The 18,293-nt window shown below is 45.0% G+C and overlaps 1 protein-coding gene across 1 annotated transcript in view; it reads left to right on the top strand.

The window, feature by feature from the left end:
- SLC44A5 (solute carrier family 44 member 5) overlaps positions 1-18,293 on the top strand; it is a 157,376-nt gene that overhangs the window by 3,964 nt on the left and 135,119 nt on the right. The window contains exon 2 of the mRNA XM_073544808.1: positions 11,473-11,667. The gene's annotated coding sequence lies outside the window, so the exon portion shown is untranslated. The remainder of the gene's footprint in view (positions 1-11,472; positions 11,668-18,293) is intronic.

Below are 18,293 nucleotides of genomic sequence, written 5' to 3'. Positions count from 1 at the left end.
CCCACCTGCTAACACTTTCTCTGCTCCTTCTCACTGCTGGTGATATCTCTCCAAATCCTGGTCCTCCTCACCACATTCCCACAGTCATTTCTACCTCCCATCCACGCTCTATCACAACCTTCCGTAACCTCTCCAACCTTATACCCATTCACCCAGCCCCCGCTTCCCCAGTCCCACTAACAGGAGCTCTGTGGAACGCTCGCTCTGTCTGCAACAAGCTTTCCTACATCTATGATCTTTTTGTTACTACCAAACTCTCCTTCCTCGCCATCACCGAAACCTGGCTCACCCCTTCTGACACAGCCTCTCCTGCTGCACTTTCGTATGGCGGCTTCCACCTTTCTCACACCCCCCGCCCCAGCAGCAAACTTGGTGGAGGAGTTGGTTTTCTCCTGTCAGATACCTGCTCCTTCACCCCAATCCCACTGCCACCCTCTGTTACCCTCCCTTCCTTTGAGGTGCACTCTGTGCGCATCTACTCCCCCTCCAACCTCCAACTGGCTGTCATCTACCGCCCCCCAGGGCCAGCCACCACCTTCTTTGACCACTTCACCACCTGGTTACTTCATTTCCTTTCCGCGGACATCCCTACTATCATCATGGGCGACTTCAACATCCCCATTGACACTTCCCTCTCAGCTGCCACTAAACTTCTATCTCTCACTTCCTCCTTCGGCCTCACTCAATGGTCTTCTACAGCCACCCACAAAGATGGCCACACACTGGACCTCATCTTCACCCGCCTCTGCTCCCTATCTAACCTCTCTAACTCACCTCTTCCTCTCTCTGACCACAACCTGCTCACATTCTCTTCCCTCTTCACTCCATGTCTACAATCCCCACCCCACAAACTTTCACACCCTCGCAGGAATCTTAAACACCTTGACCTACACTCATTCTCCGAATCCCTCCTCCCTCTTACAGATATAAGTTCCTTACACAATGCGGATGACGCTGCCGCTCTATATAACACCACAATAGCTGTAGCTTTGGAATCCGCTGCCCCACTTACACATACCAAAACTCGCAAAATCAACAGACAGCCCTGGCACACCAGCCTGACCAAAGAGCTGAGGCGAGCTTCCAGGGCTGCTGAGCGCAGATGGAAAAGATCCCACTCCAACGAGCATTTCATCGCATTCAAACAGTCCCTCACTACTTTCAAGACCACACTCGCCACAGCTAAACAAACCTACTTCTCATCTCTCATATCCTCCCTGTCTCACAACCCTAAACAGTTATTCAACACCTTCAATTCTCTCCTCCGCCCCCCAGCACCTCCTCCCTCCCCACTCATCTCAGCTGAAGACTTTGCCTCATTTTTCAAGCAGAAAATTGATAACATCAGGGACAGTTTTGGTCAACAACCCCCAGAGCCCTTCCTCCCGACTTCCCAGCCCTCCACCTTCAAAACCAACTTCTCCACCATGACAGAAGATCGACTCTCCACTCTACTCTCAAGATCACATCTCACCACCTGTGCACTCGACCCGATCCCATCCCACTTCATCCCAAACCTCACCACAGTCTTCATCCCAACCCTAACCCATCTCTTCAACCTATCACTAACAACTGGTGTTTTCCCCTCAAGCTTTAAACATGCCTCCATCACACCTATCCTCAAAAAGCCCTCTCTTGACCCATCCTCTGTATCTAGCTATCGCCCTATATCACTTCTCCCATACGCCTCCAAGCTACTGGAACAACACGTCTACCTTGAACTGTCCTCCCATCTCTCTTCTTGCTCCCTCTTCGACCGCTTACAATCTGGCTTCCGGTCACACCACTCCACTGAAACTGCCCTTACTAAGGTCACCAATGACCTCTTAACTGCCAAGAGCAAGCGACACTACTCTGTCCTCCTCCTCCTGGACCTGTCGGCTGCCTTTGACACAGTGGACCATTCCCTATTATTACAGACCCTCTCATCCCTCAGCATCACAGACTTGGCCCTCTCCTGGATCTCATCATACCTAACAGACCGGACATTCAGCGTCTCCCACTCACACACCACCTCCTCACCTCGCCCCCTATCTGTCGGAGTCCCACAAGGTTCAGTCCTAGGGCCCCTGCTGTTCTCTATTTACACCTTTGGCCTGGGACAGCTCATAGAATCTCATGGCTTTCAGTATCATCTTTATGCTGATGACACACAGATCTACATCTCTGGACCAGATATCACCTCCCTACTAACCAGAATCCCTCAATGTCTGTCCACTATTTCATCCTTCTTCTCCACTAGATATCTGAAACTCAACATGGACAAAACAGAATTCATCATCTTTCCCCCATCTCACGTGACCCCCCCTACGAACCTATCAATTACAGTAAATGACTGCCCACTCTCCCCAGTCCCACAAGCTCGCTGCCTCGGAGTAATCCTTGATGCTGATCTCTCCTTCAAACCACATATCCAAACCCTTTCCACTTCCTGCCGACTTCAACTCAAAAATATTTCACGCATCCGTTCATTCCTCACCCAAGAATCTGCAAAAACCCTAGTCCATGCCCTCATCATCTCTCGCCTTGACTACTGCAACCTCATGCTCTGCGGCCTCCCCTCAAACACTCTCGCACCCCTCCAATCTATTCTAAACTCTGCTGCCCGACTAATCCACCTGTCCCCCCGCTATTCCCCAGCTTCTCCCCTCTGTCAATCCCTTCACTGGCTCCCAATTGCCCAGAGACTCCATTACAAAACCCTAACCATGACATACAAAGCCATCCACAACTTGTCTCCTCCATACATCTGTGACCTCGTCTCCCGGTACTTTCCTGCACGCAACCTCCGATCCTCACAAGATCTCCTTCTCTACTCCCCTCTTATCTCCTCTTCCCACAATCGCATACAAGATTTCTCTCGCGCATCACCCCTACTCTGGAACTCTCTACCACAACATATCAGACTCTCACCTACCATCGAAACCTTCAAAAAGAGCCTGAAGACCCACCTCTTCCGACAAGCCTATAACCTGCAGTAACCACCGATCGACCAAACCGCTGCACGACCAGCTCTTCCCTCGCCTACTGTATTATCACCCATCCCTTGAAGATTGTGAGCCCTCGCGGGCAGGGTCCTCTCTCCTCCTGTACCAGTTATGACTTGTATTGTTTAAGATTATTGTACTTGTTTTTATGTATACCCCCCTCACATGTAAAGCGCCATGGAATAAATGGCGCTATAACAATAAATAATAATAATAATAATAATAATAATCTGAGGGATTGGAGGACTGTCGTTGTGACCCTCACCAATTGTAACAACAAAATATGGTGCTCCTTTCATTTACTGAGCTTTTTTTTTTAACAGATTCATGGCCTGTTCAGGAGACTCCATGCTGATTATGTGGCCTCCAAACAGATAGTCATGGTGTAGCTACTGCTATTCAACTGATATGGCGCCAGTGATGAAAAGGCATCTAGTTACTATCTGCAGCTACCACTAGGGGGAGCTCCTGTATACAGAGATACATGATAAGATCCTGTCTGCAGTCACCACTAGGGGAGCTCCCTGTATACAGAGATACGATCCTGTCTGCAGTCACCACTAGGGGGAGCTCCCTGTATACAGAGATACATGATAAGATCCTGTCTGCAGCCACCATTAGTGGGAGCTCCCTGTATACAGAGATACATGATAAGATCCTGTCTGCAGCCACCACTAGGGGGAGCTCCCTGTATGTAGAGATACATGATGAGATCCTGTCTGCAGTCACCACTAGGGGGAGCTCTCTGTATGCAGAGATACATGATAAGATCCTGTAGGCAGCCACCTCTAGGGGGAGCTCCCTGTATACAGAGATACATGATAACATCCTGTCTGCAGTCATCACTAGGGGGAGCTCCCTGTATACAGAGATACATGATGAGAGCCTGTCTGCAGCCACCACTAGGGGGAGCTCCCTGTATAAAGAAATACTTGATAAGATTCTGTCTGCAGCCACCACTAGGGGGAGCTCCCTGTATACAGCGATACATGATAAGCTCCTGTCTGCAGCCACCACTAGGGGGAGCTCCCTGTATACAGAGATACATGATAAGATCCTGTAGGCAGCCACCACTAGGGGAGCTCCATGTATACAGAGATACATGATAAGATCCTGTCTGCAGCCACCACTAGGGGGAGCTCCCTGTATACAGAGATACATGATGAGATCCTGTCTGCGGCCACCACTAGGGGGAGCTCCCTGTATACAGAGATACATGATGAGATCCTGTCTGCAGCCACCACTAGGGAGAGCTCCGTGTATACAGAGATACATGATACGATCCTGTCTGCAGCCACCACTAGGGGGAGCTCCCTATATACAGAGATACATGATGAGATTCTGTCTGCAGCCACCACTAGGGGGAGCTCCCTGTATACAGAGACACATAAGATGCTGTATGCAGCCACCACTAGGGGGAGCTCCCTGTATACAGAGATACATTATAAGATCCTGTCTGCAGCCACCACTAGGGGGAGCTCCCCGTATGCAGAGATACATGATGAGATCCTGTCTGCAGTCACCACTAAGGGGAGTTCCTTGTATACAGAGATACATGATAAGATCCTGTAGGCAGCCACCACTAGGGGGAGCTCCCTGTATACAGATACATGATAACATCCTGTCTGCAGTCATCACTAGGGGGAGCTCCCTGTATACAGAGATACATGATGAGAGCCTGTCTGCAGCCACCACTAGGGGGAGCTCCCTGTATAAAGAAATACTTGATAAGATTCTGTCTGCAGCCACCACTAGGGGGAGCTCCCTGTATACAGCGATACATGATAAGCTCCTGTCTGCAGCCACCACTAGGGGGAGCTCCCTGTATACAGAGATACATGATAAGATCCTGTAGGCAGCCACCACTAGGGCAGCTCCATGTATACAGAGATACATGATAAGATCCTGTCTGCAGCCACCACTAGGGGGAGCTCCCTGTATACAGAGATACATGATGAGATCCTGTCTGCGGCCACCACTAGGGGGAGCTCCCTGTATACAGAGATACATGATGAGATCCTGTCTGCAGCCACCACTAGGGAGAGCTCCGTGTATACAGAGATACATGATGAGATTCTGTCTGCAGCCACCACTAGGGGGAGCTCCATGTATACAGAGATACATGATAATATTCTGTCTGCAGTCACCACTAGGGAGAGCTCCGTGTATACAGAGATACATGATGAGATCCTGTCTGCAGCCACCACTAGGAGGAGCTCCCTATATACAGAGACACATAAGATGCTGTATGCAGCCACCACTAGGGGGAGCTCCCTGTATACAGAGATACATGATAAGATTCTGTCTGCAGCCACCACTAGGGGGAGCTCCCTGTGTACAGAGATACATGATAATATTCTGTCTGCAGCCACCACTTGTGGGAGCTCCCTGTATACAGAGATACATGATAATATTCTGTCTGCAGCCACCACTAGGGGGAGCTCCCTGTATACAGAGATACATGATAATATTCTGTCTGCAGCCACCACTTGTGGGAGCTCTCCACATACAGAATTATAAAACTCTCATGGAATTCAATACAAACTGTATAAATCCATATGCAGTTTGCTCCCCCTAGTGGTGGCCCTATGTATCCATGACTGACCATTGTCATTGTGTGACATGTCACTTTGTAGCCCCAATCTACGGTAAATGAAATTCCCAGGCTACATCCATCTGTAATAATCCACAGTTATTTCTTTGCAAAGTTTACACTGACGGGTGCAATCTATGGAGAAAATCCACAACAGAAATTGTCATTGTCATTCCACGGATTTTCAAATTTGCACCTGTCGATATTAAAGCAGAAAAATTCTGAAAGATTTCATCCGCTGCGGATTTTATGAAAAATCTGTTTATGTTCTGTTCCATACCATTTCCTTGGCCCAGAAGCTCGGTTTCTGACAGGTGCCCTTTATGTGATGTCATCACACCTGCATGATGATGTCACTGATTCTTTCCCTTTCAGTCCTCATTGATGAGCATGGCGTCCTTGCATTGACCTTTATCTAGACATTTTCACTTACTGGTCGCTCCGGCGCAGTATAATAGCTGCACCTATGGTTTTTCACACCTCACTTGGTCTTCTACGGCGTGGATGTTCCCAGCCGGCCTGTATGAAAAAATTCCGCCGGTGACATAGCCGTAATCGTCAAGGTAAAAAAAAATAAGAAAAATGTTTTCCTAAATTGGCTGTTTGTTCCATCAACAGTGAAAGGTGGCAGCCGCTCATGCAAGAAATTCTCATTTGGCTTGAAGACCACGGCGTCCATCAGTCTTACGGGAATCGGCGGCGTTGCGCTGAGAACAGGCTCCGCTGACACTCGCTGCTGTTTTGCTACAACAAACCTCTTATTACTTTCAATAGCAGCCACTTGTTTTCTGGCTTTGGATCAGATCACGTAGATCCATCTCCGAAGACCGGGCACAGAAACAAAGGCAAAGTCATATTGCAGAAATTTTCGCTATGAAATTATAGTCATCAGTTACCTGCAATGTAAAGCATGGCGGATGATGCACAGAGCAGCATCCTGTGATCAGACCCAGGGTGATATTCAGACTACTCTGTATCCAATCTGGCCTCACTGATCTTAATGCAGAGGACCTAAAAGCAGCGGAACAGAAACTCCTGGAGAAAATCATTGCTGCGACACGTGCAGCATCAGCAAGACCTGCAACGTCAATAGAAGATGGGGACTGGCAATTCAGTAAAAATCGTCTGCGTGTATATGAGCTCTTTACCCGGTCCCTGTCAGAATTGGTCATGTTCTACCAGGCTACCCATACATTATAGAAGTGTTCGTACGTGGGAATTGTGCAGATGGTACACGATGAGGAGACACTGTTACCTATCAAACAGCTATTTATTCGATTGACACAATTACAGGGGGGGGCCTACGGCACAATATTAGGAAATAACGCAAATGGTGAAAATTGAACAAGCTTTGTTACAAGGAGGATACAGTAATTCAGATGAGCAGGACAGTGACACAATGCTATTTACACAGTATCCTTCTATTATTACCATTAAATAACTGTTATCGTAAGTGATGTCACAGCCCTAATACCCCAACCTAAAGGGCGTCACTGGCACTACTGGGCCCATCACTCTCGAGGCAACACAAAAACATCATAGGGGTCGACGACGCTACCCACCAGGCAATAAGTCCCAGGTTGGTGAGTTACTAGGTACACTCGTCTCACTGTCCGCCTTCATTCCCTGAACCATGGCCCCGGGCCCCACTTTGTACCATACGACTACATTGGAAACAACATCTCACATAAACGCCCCTCTGCTGTGTCCTAGTCGTCTCTCTCTGCCCTGGTTCTGCTCACACGGCTCGGCTCTCTTGATTCTGGCCTATCTTAGGTCCTTTACTCGGATCTTGTCTCCTCAACTCTTTTACTCACTTCTAGTCTTTTGACTCATCTACTTAGATCTGCTCTCTCGCAATGGCGACTATAAGCTAGCTTACTGTAACACACGTCTGTACTGCCACAAGTTCGGGAGCCAACTCCTCCCCTTCACTACCCTCCTAGACATTTTATATTTGCTAACTGTGCCACAGATGTCATCTGACCTGGTGTCTCCTCCAATCTCTTCCTGGAGGAAACATACACTTCACTCTTGAGTTCCTACTAATTCAATTCTTCCTGCTTTCACTATCTTTATAGTTTTTGACTAGCAGATGCCAGTTTTCTCTTGTACATACATTATCTATGAGCGCCTTCTCTGTTGTGAATTCCCTGGCTCGGACTTCTGAGCCAGCGCTTCCTCTGCTCCCTCTGGTGGTTACTGGGAGTTGTGTAGCTGGCCAGATTGATGGAAGTTCCCCACCTGACGATGATAATTGGGAACCTGGGATTTCTGCCTGGGAGCATATAATTGAGCAGACGGTCCTTGGTGGTTCCTCTGTCTCCTGCCGCATCTGCATGTTCTGTTAAATGATTCTTTTGATAATCCTTTGCATCTAGTTTGGTTGTACTTTTGTTTGCTTTCTGCTTTGCTGCTAGGGTTCAGTGTACTCCCTGCTGGGGGCAGCGCTGGGCCCCACTCCATATGTTGCAGCTTGTGTCTGTTTGTTCAGTCCCCTGTTATATTGGTATCTCTTTACTTTACTCCCAGTTTACACCAGAGTGCTGATATAGTAGGGGTGAGGTCGTGCAGCCTCAGGTTTTTTGTGTATTATAATAATAATAATAATAATAATAATAATAATAATAATCTTTATTTTTATATAGCGCTAACATATTCCCCAGCGCTTTACAGTTTGCACACATTATCATCACTGTCCCCGATGGGGCTCACAATCTAAATTCCCTAACAGTATGTCTTTGGAATGTGGGAGGAAACCGGAGTACCCGGAGGAAACCCACGCAAACATGGGGAGAACATACAAACTCCTTGCAGATGTTGTCCTTGGTGGGATTCGAACCCAGGACCCCAGCGCTGCAAGGCTGCAGCGCTAATCACTGAGCCACCGTGTTGCCCATCAGCAGCGATTAAGGGCGTCTAGCCAGAAACGCGTAAACAACGTTCTGTTGTCTGAACAGCATTCAATAAATCACCAGAGCACTCAGCTGGATCGCTTCTTCTTTCATTATTGTTGTGCGGCCAGGGCAGGGCCGGATCCGAGTCTGAGGTGTGGTGAGGGCAGACGTGGGTGAGCTGGACTTCTATACAAATCCGCTCAGTTACCAACGTCTCTGGTTTCCTGGTGGCTTATCCTGTTCTGGCCATCCTCCTCGGTGACCCATTCATAACACTTCTCACTTGTCTATCTTCTTACATTCCTCCTCTTTTGAAACACGCCAGCCCTTGGGCAAGAAAGACCACTTTATCTCTAGATGCTCCTCAGGGGTGATCCCAGTATTTCTAGCATCCAAGCACATCCTTGTGTCTCCTATTTACTGCCAAATGAGGTCATCCTCCGTGTATCTTGTGGGTGTCACACCAGCGTTGGCACGCTTAGTTCAGCGAGGCTCCTCTTGGTTTGTCCCATAGAGAGGATGAAATTCATTCAGACATGAGGTCTTGCAAGTAGCCACTGGCCAAATCGCGAGAAGAAAAGTATCTAGCTTTTCCTTGTACCCACAGGTATTCTACTATCCTTGGCAAAGAGTATGAATCTCAGACTGTGCAGACCTTCAATGGCCGATTGCCCATACAGAACCTCAGAGTCCCATCCTTCTGGACCAATATGATGGGCGTAGCCCAGAGGCTCTGGCTTTCTCGTATCACCTCGTTTTGTAGCATGCGTATAAAATTGACAATATCTTTCTCGTATGGGGGCTGTAGTTCCCATAGAGTTTTCTTACTAAGGGGGGGTGCCTAGTCTAATGAGAACAAGGATTAGCCCATGACCTGACATAGCAGTGATGAAAACAGAAGTAACTTTGTAGACATAATGTCTATTTTCAGCAAACCAGGAAAAATAGACTGTTATGTATTTGTTGACTTTTGAATTTGTGTTTCTTTCTTTGGTCAAGAAAATACACACTTTTGTTCGTATATGTCTGGAATATTGACTATTACGTTGACGTCCATTGTAACATATTGTGGTGTTATCCTGGATGACAGAAATGAAGGGCAATTGAACAATGATGTTGGCTGATATGGTGATTACTCATTGTCTAGGCCAGCTAACTTGTTGACTTGCAAATCAGAGGAGTAAAAACTATGCAAATTAATTAAAAAATTAATTAACAATGCGATACAACCTCTTCACATCTTACTCTTGACCGCTGGTTGCTGGCTTGAAGGACAGTTGTTAACTATTAAAAGAGGAGATATGCTCCTCTGTAACAGAGATGTCTCCAAAGACATCCAGACAGCAGATAAATCCAAAGAACCATAGACTCTTTACAAGACAGTAGTTAATACATCATGGCTCTATCATGAGGGACACAGATTTGACATTCTGCACGATGCCAGCTTAGGAGACCACGGCCCCAGCTGAAATAATACAGATCTGCTCCATTGACCATCACTGAACCATGGATACGTTTGGGATGGTCATGATTTGGACCTCCCGGTCAACTGAGCCCCATGGATAAGTTTGTGAAAGCCAGGAATGGGACCTGGCTCATGAAAATCTTCGGAGAAGCCAGGTTATGACTCTCTGGTCACCTGGCCTTGTACCTCAATGGACTGTTCTCTTCCTAAGCTTGTCGCTACTTCGAGACCCCCAACATTGGCAGATTTGACATTGGGGCCTTGTGCTCTTCATGGATGAGCGCAGGTTCACACTGAGCACATGTAACAGACGATATAGAGTGTGGAGATGCCGTGGAGAGCGATCTGCTGCCTGCAACATTCTCCAGCATGACCGGTTTGGCAGTGGGTCAGTAATGGTGTGGGATGGCATTTCTTTGGATTGCCGCACAGCCCTCCATGTGCTCACCAGAGGTATCCTAACTGACATTAGGTACCCTGATGAGATCCTCAGACCGGATTCCTTCTGATGCATGACAATGCTAGGCCTCATGTGGCTGAAGTGTGCCAGCAGATCCTGCATGTTGAAGGCATTAATGCTATGGGCTGGACTGCCCGTTCCCCAGACCTGAATCCAATCGAGCACATCTGGGACATCATGTCTCATTCCATTCACCAACACCAAGTTGCACCAAAGACTGTCCAGGAGTTGTCTGATTCTTTAATCTGTGTCTGGGAGGAGATCCCTCAGGAGACCATCTGCCTCCTAATCAGAAGCATGCCCAGTCATTGTAGGGAGGTCATACAGGCATGTGGAGGTGACACACACTGCTGAGCATCATTTCCTTGTCTTGAAGCATTTCCACTGAAGTTGGATCAGCCTGCAATTTGATTTTCCACTTTGATTTTGAGTATCATTCCAAATTCAGACCTCCATGGGATATTAATTGTGATTTACATTGATCATGTTTATGTTATATTGTTCTCAACGCATCCCGCTGTGTTATGAATAAAGATTTGCAACTGGAATATTTCATCCAGTGATATCTATGTGGTATTTGTGTTCCCTTTTTTATTATTATTGCCTATTTACATGTCCTCTGTTGCTGCATGTCTTCTTTGAATGAAGCACCTTATCCTATGTTTTTCCTGTTTTTGTTTTATGATTAACAGATTAATTTGTGGCACAATACCTTTCCTGTACCCTTCTTGACCTGAGATTATTTTCGGTTTTCACTATGTGTTGTAAAGTGTTGACTTCCATAGAAAAAAAATCTGCGGAATTTTCTTATAAGGCATTATTTCAGGTTTTGCAGATTTCTGATTTTTTTACAAAAAATAGGCCCCAAGTTATAAAATGTAAACTTGTAATTCTCATGGTCACGGTTTATCCTGATGCATGCTATAAAACTACTTTAAGGTCCCCCGTGTGTAGCTGGTATATGGGACTCATTAGTTATTAAACAGATTTGCTGCCTTATAAATTGCAAACCTGCAACATGAAAAAGGTCGTCCTGGAAGTAATGTTGGATTTTTCATTTGATTTGACAGAGACACTGAACCCAGTGATTGGCTGCAGCGGTTGATGTGCAGTGTAGCTGTGTTATCACCTGCAGCCTGTAACCAAGCACAGGAGAGGCAGTGCTAGACTCGGGGAACTTGACTGACAGCTCGGTTTACGTTATTCCTCTGCTGGCCTATGGACCATAAAAGTACGAAACCAGAAAACCCTTTGAACGCTAAAAGGTATCGTCTTTTTTGCAATTTTCAGGATTTCGGGAGTCTGATCTGAATACAGAATATTCGCTGTTTTTCCTGTGAACGCTGCATAAAATGAATCAGAGACTATAAAACGCATTGATGTAATATCTTATAGCTGAGACCCGGACACAATTTTTATTTCTGCTATGATTGAGGCAATTCTGTTGAATTTAGTATATAATTTCAGTGGAATATTTTACGGCTGGATGTTATAGCCCTGTGTAAACTTTACTGCTTTTGCAATGATCACGCTAGGGAGACTCAATATGAACAAGCACCATGCAGAGAAGAAAAATAGGATCTGGAAACATCTAGCTAAAACAGCTGGACTTCATGTGATGAGATGTGCAGTATGACAATACATTACTTATAATGTATTATACCTCAGAGCTGCGCTCACTATTCTGCTGGTGCAGTCACTGTGCACATACATTACATTACTGATCCTGAGTTAAATCCTGTATTATACCCCAGAGCTGCACTCACTATTCTGCTAGTGCAGTCACTGTGTACATACATTACATTACTGATCCTGAGTTACATCCTGTATTATACCCCAGAGCTGCACTCACTATTCTGCTGGTGCAGTCACTGTGTACATACATTACATTACTGATCCTGAGTTATATATATGCTGTATTATACCCCAGAGCTGCACTCACTATTCTGCTGGTGCAGTCACTGTGTACATACATTACATTACTGATCCTGAGTTACATCCTGTATTATACTCCAGAGCTGCACTCACTATTCTGCTGGTGCAGTTACTGTGTACATATGTTACATTACTGATCCTAAGTTATATCCTGTATTATACCCCAGAGTTGCACTCACTATTCTGCTGGTGCAGTCACTATGTACATACATTACATTACTGATCCTGAGTTACATCCTGTATTATGCTCCAGAGCTGAACTAACTATTCTGCTGGTGCAGTCACTGTGTACATACGTTACATTACTGATCCTGAGTTATATCCTGTATTATACCCCAGAGCTGCACTCACTATTCTGCTGGTGCAGTCACTGTGTACATACAATACATTACTGATCCTGAGTTATAGCCTGTATTATACCCCAGAGCTGCACTCACTATTCTGCTGGTGCAGTCACTGTGTACATACATTACATTACTGATCCTGAGTTATATATATCCTGTATTATACCCCAGAGCTGCACTCACTATTCTGCTGGTGCAGTCACTGTGTACATACATTACATTACTGATCCTGAGTTACATCCTGTATTATACTCCAGAGCTGCACTCACTATTCTGCTGGTGCAGTTACTGTGTACATATGTTACATTACTGATCCTAAGTTATATCCTGTATTATACCCCAGAGTTGCACTCACTATTCTGCTGGTGCAGTCACTATGTACATACATTACATTACTGATCCTGAGTTACATCCTGTATTATGCTCCAGAGCTGAACTAACTATTCTGCTGGTGCAGTCACTGTGTACATACGTTACATTACTGATCCTGAGTTATATCCTGTATTATACCCCAGAGCTGCACTCACTATTCTGCTGGTGCAGTCACTGTGTACATACAATACATTACTGATCCTGAGTTATAGCCTGTATTATACCCCAGAGCTGCACTCACTATTCTGCTGGTGCAGTCACTGTGTACATACATTACATTACTGATCCTGAGTTATATATATCCTGTATTATACCCCAGAGCTGCACTCACTATTCTGCTGGTGCAGTCACTGTGTACATACATTACATTACTGATCCTGAGTTACATCCTGTATTATACTCCAGAGCTGCACTCACTATTCTGCTGGTGCAGTTACTGTGTACATATGTTACATTACTGATCCTAAGTTATATCCTGTATTATACCCCAGAGTTGCACTCACTATTCTGCTGGTGCAGTCACTATGTACATACATTACATTACTGATCCTGAGTTACATCCTGTATTATGCTCCAGAGCTGAACTAACTATTCTGCTGGTGCAGTCACTGTGTACATACGTTACATTACTGATCCTGAGTTATATCCTGTATTATACCCCAGAGCTGCACTCACTATTCTGCTGGTGCAGTCACTGTGTACATACAATACATTACTGATCCTGAGTTATAGCCTGTATTATACCCCAGAGCTGCACTCACTATTCTGCTGGCGCAGTCACTGTGTACATACATTACATTACTGATCCTGAGTTACATCCTGTATTATACTCCAGAGCTGCTCTCACTATTCTGCTGGTGCAGTCACTGTGTAAATACGTTACATTACTGATCCTGAGTTACATCCTGTATTATACTCCAGAGCTGCTCTCACTATTCTGCTGGTGCAGTCACTGTGTACATACATTACATTACTGATCCTGAGTTACATCCTGTATTTTACTCCAGAGCTGCTCTCACTATTCTGCTGGTGCAGTCACTGTGTAAATACGTTACATTACTGATCCTGGGTTACATCCTGTATTATACTCCAGAGCTGCGCTCACTATTCTGCTGGTGCAGTCACTGTGTAAATACGTTACATTACTGATCCTGAGTTACATCCTGTATTATACTCCAGAGCTGCTCTCACTATTCTGCTGGTGCAGTCACTGTGTACATACATTACATTACTGATCCTGAGTTACATCCTGTATTATACCCCAGAGCTGCACTCACTATTCTGCTGGTGCAGTCACTGTGTACATACATTACATTACTGATCCTGAGTTATATATATCCTGTATTATACCCCAGAGCTGCACTCACTATTCTGCTGGTGCAGTCACTATGTACATACATTACATTACTGATCCTGAGTTACATCCTGTATTATACTCCAGAGCTGCACTCACTATTCTGCTGGTGCAGTTACTGTGTACATACGTTACATTACTGATCCTAAGTTATATCCTGTATTATACCCCAGAGTTGCACTCACTATTCTGCTGGTGCAGTCACTATGTACATACATTACATTACTGATCCTGAGTTACATCCTGTATTATGCTCCAGAGCTGAACTAACTATTCTGCTGGTGCAGTCACTGTGTATATACGTTACATTACTGATCCTGAGTTATATCCTGTATTATACCCCAGAGCTGCACTCACTATTCTGCTGGTGCAGTCACTGTGTACATACAATACATTACTGATCCTGAGTTATAGCCTGTATTATACCCCAGAGCTGCACTCACTATTCTGCTGGTGCAGTCACTGTGTACATACATTACATTACTGATCCTGAGTTACCTCCTGTATTATACTCCAGAGTTGCACTCACTATTCTGCTGGCGCAGTCACTGTGTACATACATTACATTACTGATCCTGAGTTACATCCTGTATTATACTCCAGAGCTGCTCTCACTATTATGCTGGTGCAGTCACTGTGTAAATACGTTACATTACTGATCCTGAGTTACATCCTGTATTATACTCCAGAGCTGCTCTCACTATTCTGCTGGTGCAGTCACTGTGTACATACATTACATTACTGATCCTGAGTTACATCCTGTATTATACTCCAGAGCTGCTCTCACTATTCTGCTGGTGCAGTCACTGTGTAAATACGTTACATTACTGATCCTGGGTTACATCCTGTATTATACTCCAGAGCTGCGCTCACTATTCTGCTGGTGCAGTCACTGTGTAAATACGTTACATTACTGATCCTGAGTTACATCCTGTATTATACTCCAGAGCTGCTCTCACTATTCTGCTGGTGCAGTCACTGTGTACATACATTACATTACTGATCCTGAGTTACATCCTGTATTATACTCCAGAGCTGCACTCACTATTCTAGGGGAGGTTCTAGGAGACTGCTGTGGCAAGTGTTAATAATAAAGGTATAATAACAGGATATAAACTGTTGGGCAGAACAGTAACGCTAAGACTACACATGGTGGCCTCTGTTACTCCAAGATGCAGGTTTCCTACACAGGGCCTGCATCACCACCCAGCGCACCCGGACAAGTGCTGGCACCCTGGACAAACGGGGGGCCCACTCAGTGGCATACTGCCAATGGCAGCAAACCACGCGGCCACTATGTGGCCCATAAATCAGGGGTGCCCATTGCCAGTGCTCTCCCCGCATCCTGGATGCCAATACAGTTAAAAACAATGATGGGAGAGGAAACCATCCGCTGACTCTTCCTCTCCCATCATTCCCCCCTATGCGTCTGAGCCCTGTGATTTCTCAGCACAGAGGGCGCGACGACATAACTACAGAGTGCCCTCTGTGCTGATCAGTGGAGAGGGTCAGTAGACCAGTGACTGCAGAGACTGGAGCAGCAGGGGAATGGGGAGAGGTGAGTTATTGTTTATTTTTAATGTATGGAGCACTATATTGGCCTCATTATACTGAATTGAGCACTATATGGGGCCCATTATATGGGGCCCATTATAAGGGGCTCATTATTCTGTGTGGAGCAATATATGAAGCTCATTATTCTGTATGGAGCAATATATGGGGCTCATTATTCTGTATGGAGCAATATATGAAGCTCATTATTCTGTATGGAGCAATATATAGGGCACATTATTCTGTATGGAGCATTATATGGGGCTCATTATGTATGGAGCAATATATGGGGCTCATTCTGTATGGAGCAATATATGGAGGCTCATTATTCTGTTTGGAGCATTATATGGGGCTCATTATTCTGTGTGGCGCAAAATATGGAGCTCATTATACTGTATGGAGCAATATATGGGGCTCATTATTATGTATGGAGCAATATATGGGGCTCATTCTGTATGGAGCAATATATGGAGGCTCATTATTCTGTATGGAGAATTATATGGGGCTCATTATTCTGTGTGGAGCAATATATGGAGCTCATTATTCTGTGTGGAGAAATATATGAGGCTCATTCTGTATGGAGCAAATTATGGGCTCATTATTCTGTGTGGAGCATTATATGGGGCTCAACATTCTGTGTGGAGCAATATATGAGGCTCATTATTCTGTATGGAGCAATATATGAGGCTCATTATTCTGTGTGGAGCAATATATGCTGCTCATTATTCTGTATGGAGCATTATATGGGGCTCATTATTCTGTATGGAGCAATATATGAGGCTCATTATTCTGTATGGAGCATTATATGGGGCTCATTATTCTGTATGGAGCATTATATGGGGCTCATTATTCTGTGTGGAGCAGTATACAGTATGAGGCTCATTATTCTGTGTGGAGCAATATATGGTGCTGATTCTGTGTGGAGCAATATATGGGGCTCATTAATCTGTATGGAGCAATATATGGTGCTCATTATTCTGTATGGAGCAATATATGGGGCTCATTATTTTGTATGGAGCAATATGAGGCTCATTATTCTGTAGGGAGCAATATATGGTGCTCATTATTCTGTATGGAGCATTATATGGGGCTCATTATTCTGTATGGAGCAATATATGAAGCTCATTATTCTGTATGGAGCATTATATGGGGCTCATTATTCTGTATGGAGCATTATATGGGGCTCATTATTCTGTGTGGAGCAATATACAGTATGAGGCTCATTATTCTGTGTGGAGCAATATATGGTGCTCATTCTGTGTGGAGCAATATATGGGGCTCATTAATCTATATGGAGCAATATATAGTGTTCATTCTGTATGGCGCAATATATGGGGCTCATTATTTTGTATGGAATCATAGAATCGTAGAGTTGGAAGGGACCTCCTGGGCCATCTGGTCCAACCCCCTGCTCAAAGCAGGATTCGCTAAATCATCCCAGTCAGATGTCTGTCCAGCCTCTGTTTGAAGACTTCCATTGAAGGAGAACTCACCACTTCTCGTGGCAGCCTGTTCCACTCATTGATCACTCTAACTGTCAAAAAGTTTTTTCTAATATCTAATCTGTGTCTCTTCCCATTCAGTTTCATCCCATTGCTTCTAGTCTTTCCTTGTGCAAATGAGAATAAAGTTGATCCTTCTACAATGTGACAGCCCTTTAGATATTTGTAGACAGCTATTAAGTCTCCTCTCAGTCTTCTCTTTTGCAAACTAAACATTCCCAAATCCTGCAACCTTTCCTCATAAGACAGGGTTTGCAGACCGGTCACCATTCTGGTCGCTCTTTTCTGAACTTGCTCCAGTTTGTTGATGTCTTTTTTAAAATGTGGTGCCCAAAACTGGACACAATATTCCAGATGAGGTCTGACCAAAGAGGAGTAGAGGGAAATAATGACTTCACGTGATCTAGACTGTATGCTTCTGTTAATACATCCAAGAATTGCATTTGCCTTTTTTGCTGCTGCATCACACTGTTGACTCATATTCAGTCTGTGATCTATTAGTATACCCAAGTCTTTTTCACATGTGCTGTCACTTAGCCCTATTCCTCCCATTCTATATATGCTTTTTTCATTTTTATTGCCCAGATGTAGTACTTTGCATTTCTCCCTGTTAAAAACCATTCTGTTAGTTGCTGCCCACTTCTCCAGTTTATTTAAATCTTTTTGAATCCTCTCTCTCTCTTCTCTAGTATTAGCTATCCCTCCTAGCTTTGTGTCATCAGCAAATTTAATCAGTTTACCCTCAATTCCTTCATCTAAATCGTTGATAAAGATGTTGAACAATACAGGGCCCAGGACAGGCCCAGGACATATGGAGCAATATGAGGCTCATT

This window comes from Dendrobates tinctorius, unplaced genomic scaffold (genome assembly GCF_039654945.1).
Source record: "Dendrobates tinctorius isolate UK_male_01 unplaced genomic scaffold, ASM3965494v1 ptg000138l, whole genome shotgun sequence".
NCBI lineage: Eukaryota > Metazoa > Chordata > Amphibia > Anura > Dendrobatidae > Dendrobates > Dendrobates tinctorius.
The sequence above is the reverse complement of the archived record's forward strand: the minus strand, read 5'-3'. Positions and strand labels throughout refer to the sequence as shown.